Source organism: Equus caballus, chromosome 2 (assembly GCF_041296265.1).
Source record: "Equus caballus isolate H_3958 breed thoroughbred chromosome 2, TB-T2T, whole genome shotgun sequence".
Lineage (NCBI taxonomy): Eukaryota > Metazoa > Chordata > Mammalia > Perissodactyla > Equidae > Equus > Equus caballus.
Genome location: NC_091685.1, coordinates 117,923,521 through 117,934,883, shown reverse-complemented (window position 1 = coordinate 117,934,883; position 11,363 = coordinate 117,923,521).

Below are 11,363 nucleotides of genomic sequence, written 5' to 3'. Positions count from 1 at the left end.
TTTTATATATGGTGTGAAGTAGAGACAAAATCCTAATTGTTTCAGCACCACTTTCTTTGGTGCTGCCTTGACATAAATCATGTGTGTGCCAAGGACTGGGTTAATTTCTAGTCTCTCTGTTATGTTCCCTCGTTACTTTTGTCTGTTCTTGTACCAATATCATGTTGTAGTAATTATACAGGTTTAGAAATAAGAGTTGATATCCATTAGAGTAAGTTGTCTTACCATGTTCTTCTTCGAGATTATCTTGATTACTCTTAGAGTTTTTGTATTTCTATGGAAGTTTTATAGTCATATGCTAATTTAAAAACAACTTGTTGAGATTCTTGAGATTGCATTTTGTCTCTAGGTCAATTTGCAGTGAATTGACAACTTCAAATTTTTTTTTAGGAAGATTAGCCCTGAGCTATCATCTGCCACCAATCCTTCTCTTTTTGCTGAGGAAGACTGGCCCTAGCTAACATCCATGCCCATCTTCCTCTACTTTATATGTGAGATGCCTACCACAGCATGGCTTGACAAGCAGTGCGTAGGTTCACACCCGGGATCTGAACCAGCAAACCCCCAGCTGCTGAAGTGGAACATGCGAACTTAACTGCTGAACCGCAGGGCCAGCCCCAACAACTCCAAATTTTGAGTCTTCCAATTCATGAACATAATCTATCCTTCTCCTCACTTAATTTTTCTTCTGTTTCTCTGCATAACATTTTATTGTTTTCTCTTTTCTATGTATTTTCTTGCACATCATTTTTTTTTCCAATTTGTTCTCAAGAACCTGATAATTTTATGGTATTGTTAGTTTTTAAAATCATTTTCTTTTTCTGGAATGTAAAAAATTGACTTTTGTACATTCTTTGATCTTGTATGCAGCAATCTTGCCAAACTAACCATTAATCTAACAGTTTATGTGTACATTATTGTACAGTACATTATTGTAGATTTTCTGAACTTCCAATCATACTATTTGCAAATGATGACAATTTTCGTCTCCCCAATCTGTTTATTAAAAAGGAACCATTTTTCTTTATTGCATAGTTAGAATGTCCCGTACAATGTTGAAGAGCAGGATGTTAGTGGAAATTTCTGTCTCTTCAAACATTGTTTCTATGCATTCATTCTCTTTCTTCTCCTTTGGAACTCCAATTATACAGATGTTAAAACTTCTCACTGTATCCTCCATTATCTTACCCTTTCTTCTGTATTCTCCAACATTTTGTCACTCACTGATTCATGTTCAATGTTCTATTCTAATCTACATTAAACGTTCATTAACTTTCTCTCCAGTTGTATCTAATTTATTGTTAACCCATCCGTTGAGTTCTTAATTGATTATATTTTTCAATTCTACAGTTTTCCACTAGTTCTTTCTTTTTCTTTTATAATTTCAGTTCTTTGCCAAAATTCTCCACTTATATTTTGTGTCTATGAACATATTAAGCACAACTATTTGAAAGTACATATTTGCTAATTCAATTATCTGGATTTTTTGTGAGTTTTTTCTATTTTTTGTTGTATCTCTTTGGTTTGGGGCACACTTTTACTTCCTGTCTCTTTAATACTAGATATTTTATATTTAATACCAGATATTTACATGAAAAATTATAGAAATGTATAGGACTTAGAATGATGTCAACATCTTCCAGAAATGATTTATAATTTCTTTTTCCCAAGAGGCTAGACTCAATCTTAGACCACCTTAATCCAGTTCTGGAATCAAGAGGATTGGAAGCTAGACTTTAGTGAAACAGTCTACTTATTTCTGCTTTACCTTTACTCCTAGGGCTTAACTCTTGAGTACCTACCAAAACCTGAAAATTTATCAGTACCCTTCTCCCACTTGTAAGCTCTGAACAGCAATTTTTGGCCTCTTAGTCCATTGAGTTTGTTGATTTCTTCAGTTTCTTATCGTCTCAGTTTTCTCTTCCAGAGTCTGTATATAACTCTAGTGAAAAATTGACTGCACTGCCACTCACCTCTCTGCATTTTCTTCATTCTCACAGATTTTACTTCCACGATTCCTCATTGCTTTTTTTGTTTGTTTGTTTTTTTAACTCTTTCAGTGCCTTCAAATGTATGTTTCTTGTATTGGTCTACTTTTTTCTAGTTATTTTCAGTTCAGAGGTGGAGCTTAATGACCTAATCCTCCTCTGCTGAAATTTAACGTTTCTTTCCTTTATTTCTTATTTCTATTCTAGCTGTGAAAGACAATTGCCAGGAAAGAAACTTTCAACAAAAGGGGACACATATTAACATTTATTGAGCACCTATCGTGTGCCTTACTGTTAGTATGTGTTTTCATTAATCATCTCCAAATTCTGTGAAAGTATTACTTTTAATCTTTTTAAAGATTAAAAACAAAGCAACCCCTCCCCTCAAACAGTGGTTAGACGATTCTACTTCATGAGTGCTTCTCATATATTAACATGCAGACTATTCACACGGGGATAGTATTAAATGCAGAGAGGCTGAGGTGTGGCCTGAGATTCTGTATTTCTAATGAGTTCCCAGGTCAGGCTGATGTTGCATCCCACAGCTGACACATGGAGTAACAAGGCACAGCAGCATACCATGAAAGCAGTTTTTCATCTTTGCCTGTAGAGCTTAGTAAATCTGATCAGTCCTCCCACTCTTTTGGAAAGTATATCTTATCCCTTTCCCACACCTATACTCTATTCTTTTATATTCTAAAACAACTTCCCTTTCCCTATATTTACCTGCAGTCATATTCTAAGGAGGTTCCCTATTCATCATTTTAAGCTCATCCACACCTTATTCCCCCTCTGGCTGCCTATTATTCATCCAAACCATCAATTTGCTTCCTTCCCTGGCACACTCCCATTCTTATTCAAAGTTCACATTACTTGGTCTGATTGCAGCCTTAAATAGAGCTTAGTCAACAGCTTTTTAGCTTCATGCATTCCAGTTTTTAGTTTTTCTACTTCTGACTTTCTTTTCACTATTTATTGCTGTCCAGGGAGTGAGGATTGAGTGTTAGCATGCAAAACACAGATGAGGAAGAGCAGCCAGACTTTCTGCGTACAGAAATCAAATAGAAGGAATTCTAGCTAGCATTTCTCAAGGTGAAATTTAGAAACTTCTGCACCACACCCAGATTGGTTCATGGGAAGAGAGGGAAATGTTGAAATGGATGTTTTTGGGACTATTGTGAGTAGAAACAGGCTGAGAAGACTGACACAGAGAAGAGAAGGGAAGGAGTGTGGGATGTTGATGTTACGTGAGAGTCACTGTAAGGGGTTTGCAGTAAGGGAAATCAGTTACACAATCATCACCTCTAGATTAAGCATGGTTTCTTAGTCTTCTTTCCGTCCTCCTCTTCCCAACTAAACACATTCTAAAAACATAGTAAATGTCTGCTTATTTGAGTTGCACAATAAGTGAAAAGGAAGAAAATTATGTCAGAGAAGACACCGACTTTATGTGATCTCATGGCAAGAGCCTTCAGCTTGCAGTATCTAACTTTCTAACTTTCTCTTGATTCTACATTATAAAGAATGTCAAGTTCACTCTCCTGGGAGAAAGCAAGAGTATGTTTTTATTAATGTTAAGAATGATCATCATTTTATTTTGCATAAATTTTAGTTTGAGTGAATTTTGATTAAATATTCAGATGATTGTTAGATTTGGTGCCAATTCCCAGGACTTCATTCATTCTGAGACTTCCAAGACTGTGGTGGTTTCTAAAACAAAAGAGCAACTGGATTTAAAATTCTCAAGTCAACTCAGTGATAGCTGGTATCAAAGAACACAAAGTATTAGTAGAATTCCCATGCACTCAGATAAAAACACCGGATGGCAGTCTGGAAGAGATATGTGCGGGGAGATTGAGATGGTAAGTGTGTGTTAAGGATAAAAAGGATAAAAAGTTTTAACCTTTATTTCAATCCATGTGTCTGTGTAATCTTTTTCTACTAAATAACCTAGATCTCAGTAAAATATCACCTAACAAGTTATATATTAGCAACAAGGCCAATTGTTACTTTACGAAATAGTTAATTAAAAAATAGGTTACTTTATTTTGATAATATTTTCTGAATTCATATTTCTAATATCTGTACAACTATGAACAGTAGTATAATGACCTTAAATATTTTAGCTGCCTTAACTTTGATTAAAAATAGTGGCGTGGAGGAGGGACAGTAAAGAAACTAATTTAGGAGACAGTCAAACACATGTCAAAATATGCAGTCACTGATTCTTGATTTTGACTCATCTTTCATTCAAGTTAGTTTTTATTGTATTCTGAATGATATTGAAATTTTTCTAGTAGACTGGATTTCTCATTGTTTAGATAGTTCTCAAATATAGATTCTGATGGCTACTTCAGATTTAAAAAGCATGAAGAGTTGTCATTGGTCCCTCTGGGTATATGTAACCCACGATAACAAGTGGTTCATTCACTCATTAGTTGGAAAACGTAGATGTAGCTACATCTTTAAAAGGCAATATATATATATCTCATATTGCATATATATGATATATATATATATGAGATAATGAAGAAATTTTGGAGCAATAAAATATAAAAACGATCCAGCAACCAAAATGAAATAAGCATAAAGAAAGTGGTTTTATAGCTGTTTTAAAATAAAGATGTACTGCTACTTGCCCTGCCCAAACTCTAACTTTCCTTATCTCCAATGCCTCTGAAGGAGATCAAGTGAGAATGTGTTTGGCATAGCAAAGCTACTCCTAGGGAAGAAAAAGAAGCCAAATAAGCATCGTGATGATGGTGGTGCTCAAAAGCCTTGTGAATGAGGAGACCCAGCTGCTCAGTGGCAGCGGTGGAAGCATCGTGGACAATGCTGGGCATTCATAAGGAATGTGTTCTGTTAATAGGGAAATCCCAGGAAATAATATGTTGCTGACTCTAAAGATGAGAAAGGAAGTGAGTTTGTTGGGACATAAATCTATCTCTTCCTCCTCTCTGTGCACTTTGTTCTTCCCTCCCCTTCTCACAGAGGGTGAATAAAAATTGGATGGCAACTGGACTAACTTGGAGAAAGACACCTGGGTAAGCACCCAAACTAACTGACTTCCAGACCTCTCCTGAAAGATTCCAGGCATTTTCAAGTGTGCAAGAGCTGTTAATCTGGCAGGCAGCTAAACTGCCAAGTCTGTTTGGTTACTGTGCTTCTTGCGTTTCTAAGCCCCTTGCCTACTTCCCCACCCTTTTAGACTCGTTCCTTCTTTTTTCCAGACAGCCAAACATCAAAACCTGCTAACTCAAAAAGTCTGCCTTTTCCCTGTTAAATTCCCTTACTTTTAACAAACAAAATCACAACTAATGTGGAAATGGGGGTTATCAGTGAGGTTAAATTGACAAGAATTTGCTTTAGGGTATAATCGTCTGTCCCGGCCATCCTACAGACACATTACTTCTCCTCATCTCCTTCTGTTTCTTCCCACCTCTTTAGTTTACAGGAGACAAAATCCCATCAAAGCCAAATGCTTTCATTGCCTGCCTGCCTTTTTCTCTCTGGATGGGGGTGGGGGTGGTGGTAGCCGAATCTGTAGAAGGAGTAAGCACAATAAAATGGGCAACTTGAAATCTTGAAATTTATGGCAGGGTGGATAAATGCGAGTAGGGATTTTGCTCTGCCAGAATTTAGCAATTGTAATTTGTGTATTATAGCCATTTACTCTGAGCAGGAGATAAAGCCAAAAAATATGTTCTAAGCATCCTCTAATTGAAATAAAAGGGATCTCACTATATTAAAGCAAAGAGTGATTCTATTATTCAAGGTGCAAAAAAAAATTCTGCACAAAAAAAAGTAACAGACTTTTTCTTAGTGTATCAGGATTTTATATGACGGTGACAAAAGCAATCAAAGAATTCTACAAAGTATTGATTTACGTTTCATTTTTCCTCAATTTATAAAACTAGGAATTTTCAGGACATCAAAATAGAGGCCCGTTTATTCCCTGATTTGCTTGTTTATTCATTATAACACAATATTTCTGAATACCTATTATGCCATTGGTGGCACCTGATGGTTGGGATAGCCTTGGGGCCCATCCCAAGCTACCTCTTCACCCATTCACCTTGGAAACAGGATTTCTCTATGTAAATCAACATAAAATGGAAATATACAAAACAATATCAAAGAGACAAAGTCTTCCTCGGGCTTGCTACATTTTTGTTGAAAGTTTAACAGATTTAAAGAAACAGTATCTATCAAAAGGAAAGTTGGCTGTCAGTCATGGCATTATAGAAGACACGTGCACGGAGGCAAACATCAGTCCTTCACACCCAAGAACTGTCCAAAGAAAAGGGATCCCTGGTCCGAGGACTTGAGTTATCGAGTCTAGTGGCAGATATGTCTTCCATGGAAAAAGCTGCACTTGCCTGATGCTTTTAAGCATCATTTCAAATAATTTTCCCTCTTGGCATTTTTCTTTCAACATGCAGAAATTATTTGTTTGTAATGTCGCTGTGTCTCTAACTTGCTTACAGGAACAGAATCCACTGGTTGGAAAACTTGTAGTGTCTAATTCTTTCAGCATTTATACTTATCATTGTACCTTAATAAAACTGACATTCTGATTCTCTGTATTTGTCTAAGGAGCCTTACTTGAATTATTCAGACTTCTTAAGCCTGATCAAGTCTGGAACACCTAAGGTGACATTTTCAGACTGTTCTAGGGAACACAACTGTCCCAAGAATTGTAAAGAGGTGTTTCTGAAATTTATATTCCACTCTTAAATAAATTTAGAACTTGATTCGAATTCACTCTATCTTTCTCCTCAGTAGTTATGTGACCTTCATCAAATACTTACTCTTTCATAATCTGAAAAACATCCCATTGTAATTATTATATATATGTAAGTTTTGAAAACTAGATTTTAAAAAAAGGTAAAGTACTTAGCCAATGTATAGCACTCAGTAAGTGCTCAGTGAACAGTAGCTAGTTGTCAGAGCAGCAGCAGTAGAAAGTAGCTCTTAAGTTTCTGTATCTTTTTATGTCATCATATTAGAAGTCATTGATATTATCATTACTAATGCAGTTTTATATAATATTTTATTCATTTGTACTTGCAGTCCCTTATGTAAGCTGGAAAATAATATTAAGCTAACTTATAGAAAAGTCTTCTAACAGATTTCAATTCAACATCAAAAGACTTTCAGGCAATTAATCACAGACGTGAATGGTGGTGAGTGTGATTTTGTAAAGGATATTAAAAAATATATGAAGGAGGGGCCGGCCCTGTGGCCGAGTAGTTAAGTTTGCGGGCTCCGCTGCAGGCAGCCCAGGGTTTTGTCGGTTCGAATCCTGGGCACGGACATGGCACCGCTCATCAAGCCACGCTGAGGAGGCATCCCACATGCCACAACTAGAAGGACCCACAACTAAAAATATACAACTATGTACCGGGGGCTTTGGGGAGAAAAAGGAAAAAAATTAAAAAATCTAAAAAAAAAAACCTTAAAAAAAATATATGAAGGAAACATGACTCATTGAAAAGAGTAAACACAGCTCTATTGACTAAATTATAAGGATAAAACTAAATGATAGTGATAAGACATTATATGGAGTCATATAATAGCATTTATTAGGGCAGCTGTGCATTCAACCAGTGATGATAAAAGCAAAATATTAACAGAAAAATATGGGCAAAGATTATAGTTTCGGAAGTTGGGATTAAGAAAGCTCTAAAACCTCTCATCAGAACATTTACTTCAAATTAAAATGCTCTTTAATAAAAAGCCAGTTTGCATTCCAAACACAACTACCGATCAATTAAGCTTTCTCCATCAATAGGCCCTGTGACTCATTAGACGAATGATATAGTTACAGTCAAACCAAGAGTGTTGAGCACAAAAAAAGAAGCTTCCTCATACCATATTAGATTGACACAACTTTTTAATGCTCTCTATTTTTTCACATCAATAAAGATAAAAGTAAAATGCAATGTATTAAATTAATCTGAATTTTTAACTCTTATAACCAAAGTTTAAAAGCAAGCAATAAAAATGAAAATTTATTTTAAGCAAACATTACAAAAAACTAATATTTTTATATCTTGGCCCAAACAATCTATAAGTTAGTAAAAACCATTGAAACCACAGTAGTTACAAATGGCTAAAGCACATGAGCAAACAGTTGCCACATGAAAAAATAATTGGTGAACAGGAAAAAGTTTTCAACCTTGTCTGATATCAGAAAAACTGAAAACAAACATAAGGTACTAACTTTGTTTACTAAATCAGCAAAAATCATGGAAACTTCTAAAGTAAGAATACTCAGTGATGGCCAGGTAGACTAAAAAGAACATAGGCTTTGGTGTCTGTTAGTTTAGATGTGAATCTTAGAGCTCTAGATCTTTCCATTGCTGTGTGACTTTAATAAATTCTTAGCTTGTCTGAGCTTCTTTTTTCTTTCCTGCAAATCTATGGATAAAAATATTTTCTTCCTGGGATTGCGGTAAGGAGTTTTCTCACCAGTAACTCTCAGTATTTGGCATACAGTTGTGACTCATTTAATATTTTTTAAATGAATAAATGGGTGAATAGCTAAGAAACACGAAAAGAGCAGTAGGCAGACCTTTCCCATAAATGTTTATTTGTATCCTTTTTTTTTTTTTTTTTTTGCAAATGTTGCAATAAAACTTTGCTGATGGCAATGTAAAATGATTCAACACTTTTGGAAATTAATTTGGAAACTTGTTAAAAGTGACACCATTTTTCAAATGAAACGATCCTTCAGGGAATTTACACTTCAAATTTATCCTAAATAAGACAAACGCTTTATGTAAAAACATCTTCAATAGTAGTGCTTAGTGTAAGAGTGAAAAAATTTAATCAACTTGAGTGTTCCCCAACCAAGAACTTACTGGTTAAAATCTAGTATATTCAATCACTTGGGTATTTTATAGACCATTTAAAAGATACGTTTGAAGGTCTTATATCAAAATAGAGGATATATTTTGTTTAGTTCTGGTTTTATTTATCCTAGTAGTACCTTTAAGAGTTTATTGTGCTTTATCTTACCTTTTTATTAGAATACGGAAAAAGCAAAATAAGGGAGTAAATCTAACCCATAATCCATTATTTTATAAAATTATCATATAAAGTATAAAGTGAATTGTGATGTTTTTTCCTGATGTTAGGAAAGATCACATAATCTATGTTGGTTGAAATCATCAGGGTACAAAATTGCATGTGTTCCAAGTATACGACTATGGATAGAGCTTTATGTGTGTAGATATAAGCATATGAAAAAAATGAGTAAAATATCTGCAATGGGTACTGAGATTATATTGATTTCCAAACTTTCTTCGATGTGATTATAACGACTCTACAAAATAGAATACCACACAATGAGATAATTGCCTCCGGTAGACAGCTAAAGATTGACATAAGAATTAAAGTGATATTTCTCAGCTGACTAATAACTTTTTGGCAATTGTTTTTATACAATACAAAAAGGAAAAAGATGAGAACACTTTTGAGGATCTGAGAGATGAAGAATGGTGCCAATATGGCGTTAATCTCTACAGCAAATTTATGTTATCTAGAGCCGTGCTTGCATTCAAACTGTGTACACATCCTGAATATTATCAGATATTAGTGATTTCTCTGTCATTCTCCATATGAATATTAAGAGAGGCATACCAATACTGTCAAAGTAATATAACTTAAATAATATACCAACCTTGCATGGAATCAGAATACCATTATTTGAATAAATTTGTCACTATAACCAATAGGAAATGTTATCCAAGAGAAGTGAAGTCTAGCTGTGTAATGCTGTAAAACAACAGATGGACAAACCATAATAACAATAGTTAGGTGGTTTATTCAGGTGTCAGACAATTTATAAAATAAAAAAGGGATCAAAAATGTTGATGGTCCAACCAATGAACATTATTGACTCGATTGCAAAAACATTTCCTGTGTATTCTAGTTTGGAAACGTTTGCCGGTCACATTGCACACCTTAGCCAGGCTTACACAATATACTTTATGACTATATGTATTATCTAGGATGATTTTGAAGTAATTAAAAAAACCCAGAAAACAATTGAAGCTGATTTAAATGGTAGGAAAAGGTATTGTTGGCTAATGTAACTGAAAATCAAAGCGAGGCAGGCTTTGAGTTTGGCTGACCTTGAGCACTCTAAGAATGTCATCAAGCCCCAGTTTCATTCTGTCTCTCTGCTGTGACCTCCATTGTCATCTTCCTTCTAATTTAATCCCTTACCTGGTCCTAGAATGGTTGACAGTGGCAACTGAAGATACTAGCATATTTGTATGCAGCAAATGTAAGAGAGAGAGTGGCTTCTGGAAGTTCTTGCAGAATAGTGAAAAAGAACTTTCCCACAAGCCCCCTGAAAATCACTGTTCAAGTCTCAGTATTCTGAATGTTGCCCATGCCTGTCTCTGAGCCAAAAACTAAAAATGCAAGTGAGATTAGCATTAGAACTACCAGGCCCACTCTTGGAGTTTTCTAGGAGGCACTTAAGCTAAACGGCTGAGATGTAGGTAACTAAATAATATTAGGATTCAGTATGGAAGGAGAAAGAGATAATGAAATGACAGTGGAATAGCATGTCCACTATGACATCCCCAAAGGGAAAATATTTACATATTTTTAATGTCAGTGCACATATGAGGGAAAAAAGCATGAGCCAAAGGATAATTTCCAATGACATCATTTATTGTCAGAAGTTGTTGCCAAGGAGTAGATAAGCTAAAATTCAAGAAGTTCCAAGATGTGCTTGTAGATGGGGATTTCCTGGTGGGCTCCAGAAACACCTCAGTGGGACAACCAGGGCCTGGTTAGGTGTCCTTCAAGCTATGCCTCTGCCCTCTTGTTCTGTAGGAGGCCTGTCCATTTTCTCTGAGCAGTTTTCTCTCTGATGGCATGGCCCAGACACTCAAATTTTGAAGTGACTGAATCATCTAAACCAGAAAGCATGATATTCCTGTCAGCTCAGCTCAGGGCTTGCGCCACCAAAAAATACTCCCTGGCCTTATGTAGCAATAATGCTTCATGCTCTTCAACTTTTTGACACTTACCTAATGTTACCAGACTAGAACTTTGTCCAGCTTCCTATAAATTCTGGCCATAATTAAATGGACATTGGTTTCCAGATTTTTCAATATCTTTTATAAATATATTTTAATTTATTCATTAGTCTGTTCTGCTATAATGCAATAGTTGAAGAACTAAGAACTCTCATATTATCAAAAATTAAGTTAAAAACAATTGTTTTGCTGGGCAAGAAGAGTTTCAAGACCTAGAGAATTTAAGACAAAATAAAGTTCTTTACCCTATAGTTATTTCCATTTTAAAGGAGATGACTGCTCTTAGATCATAGTTAAAAAGTACAAATATCAT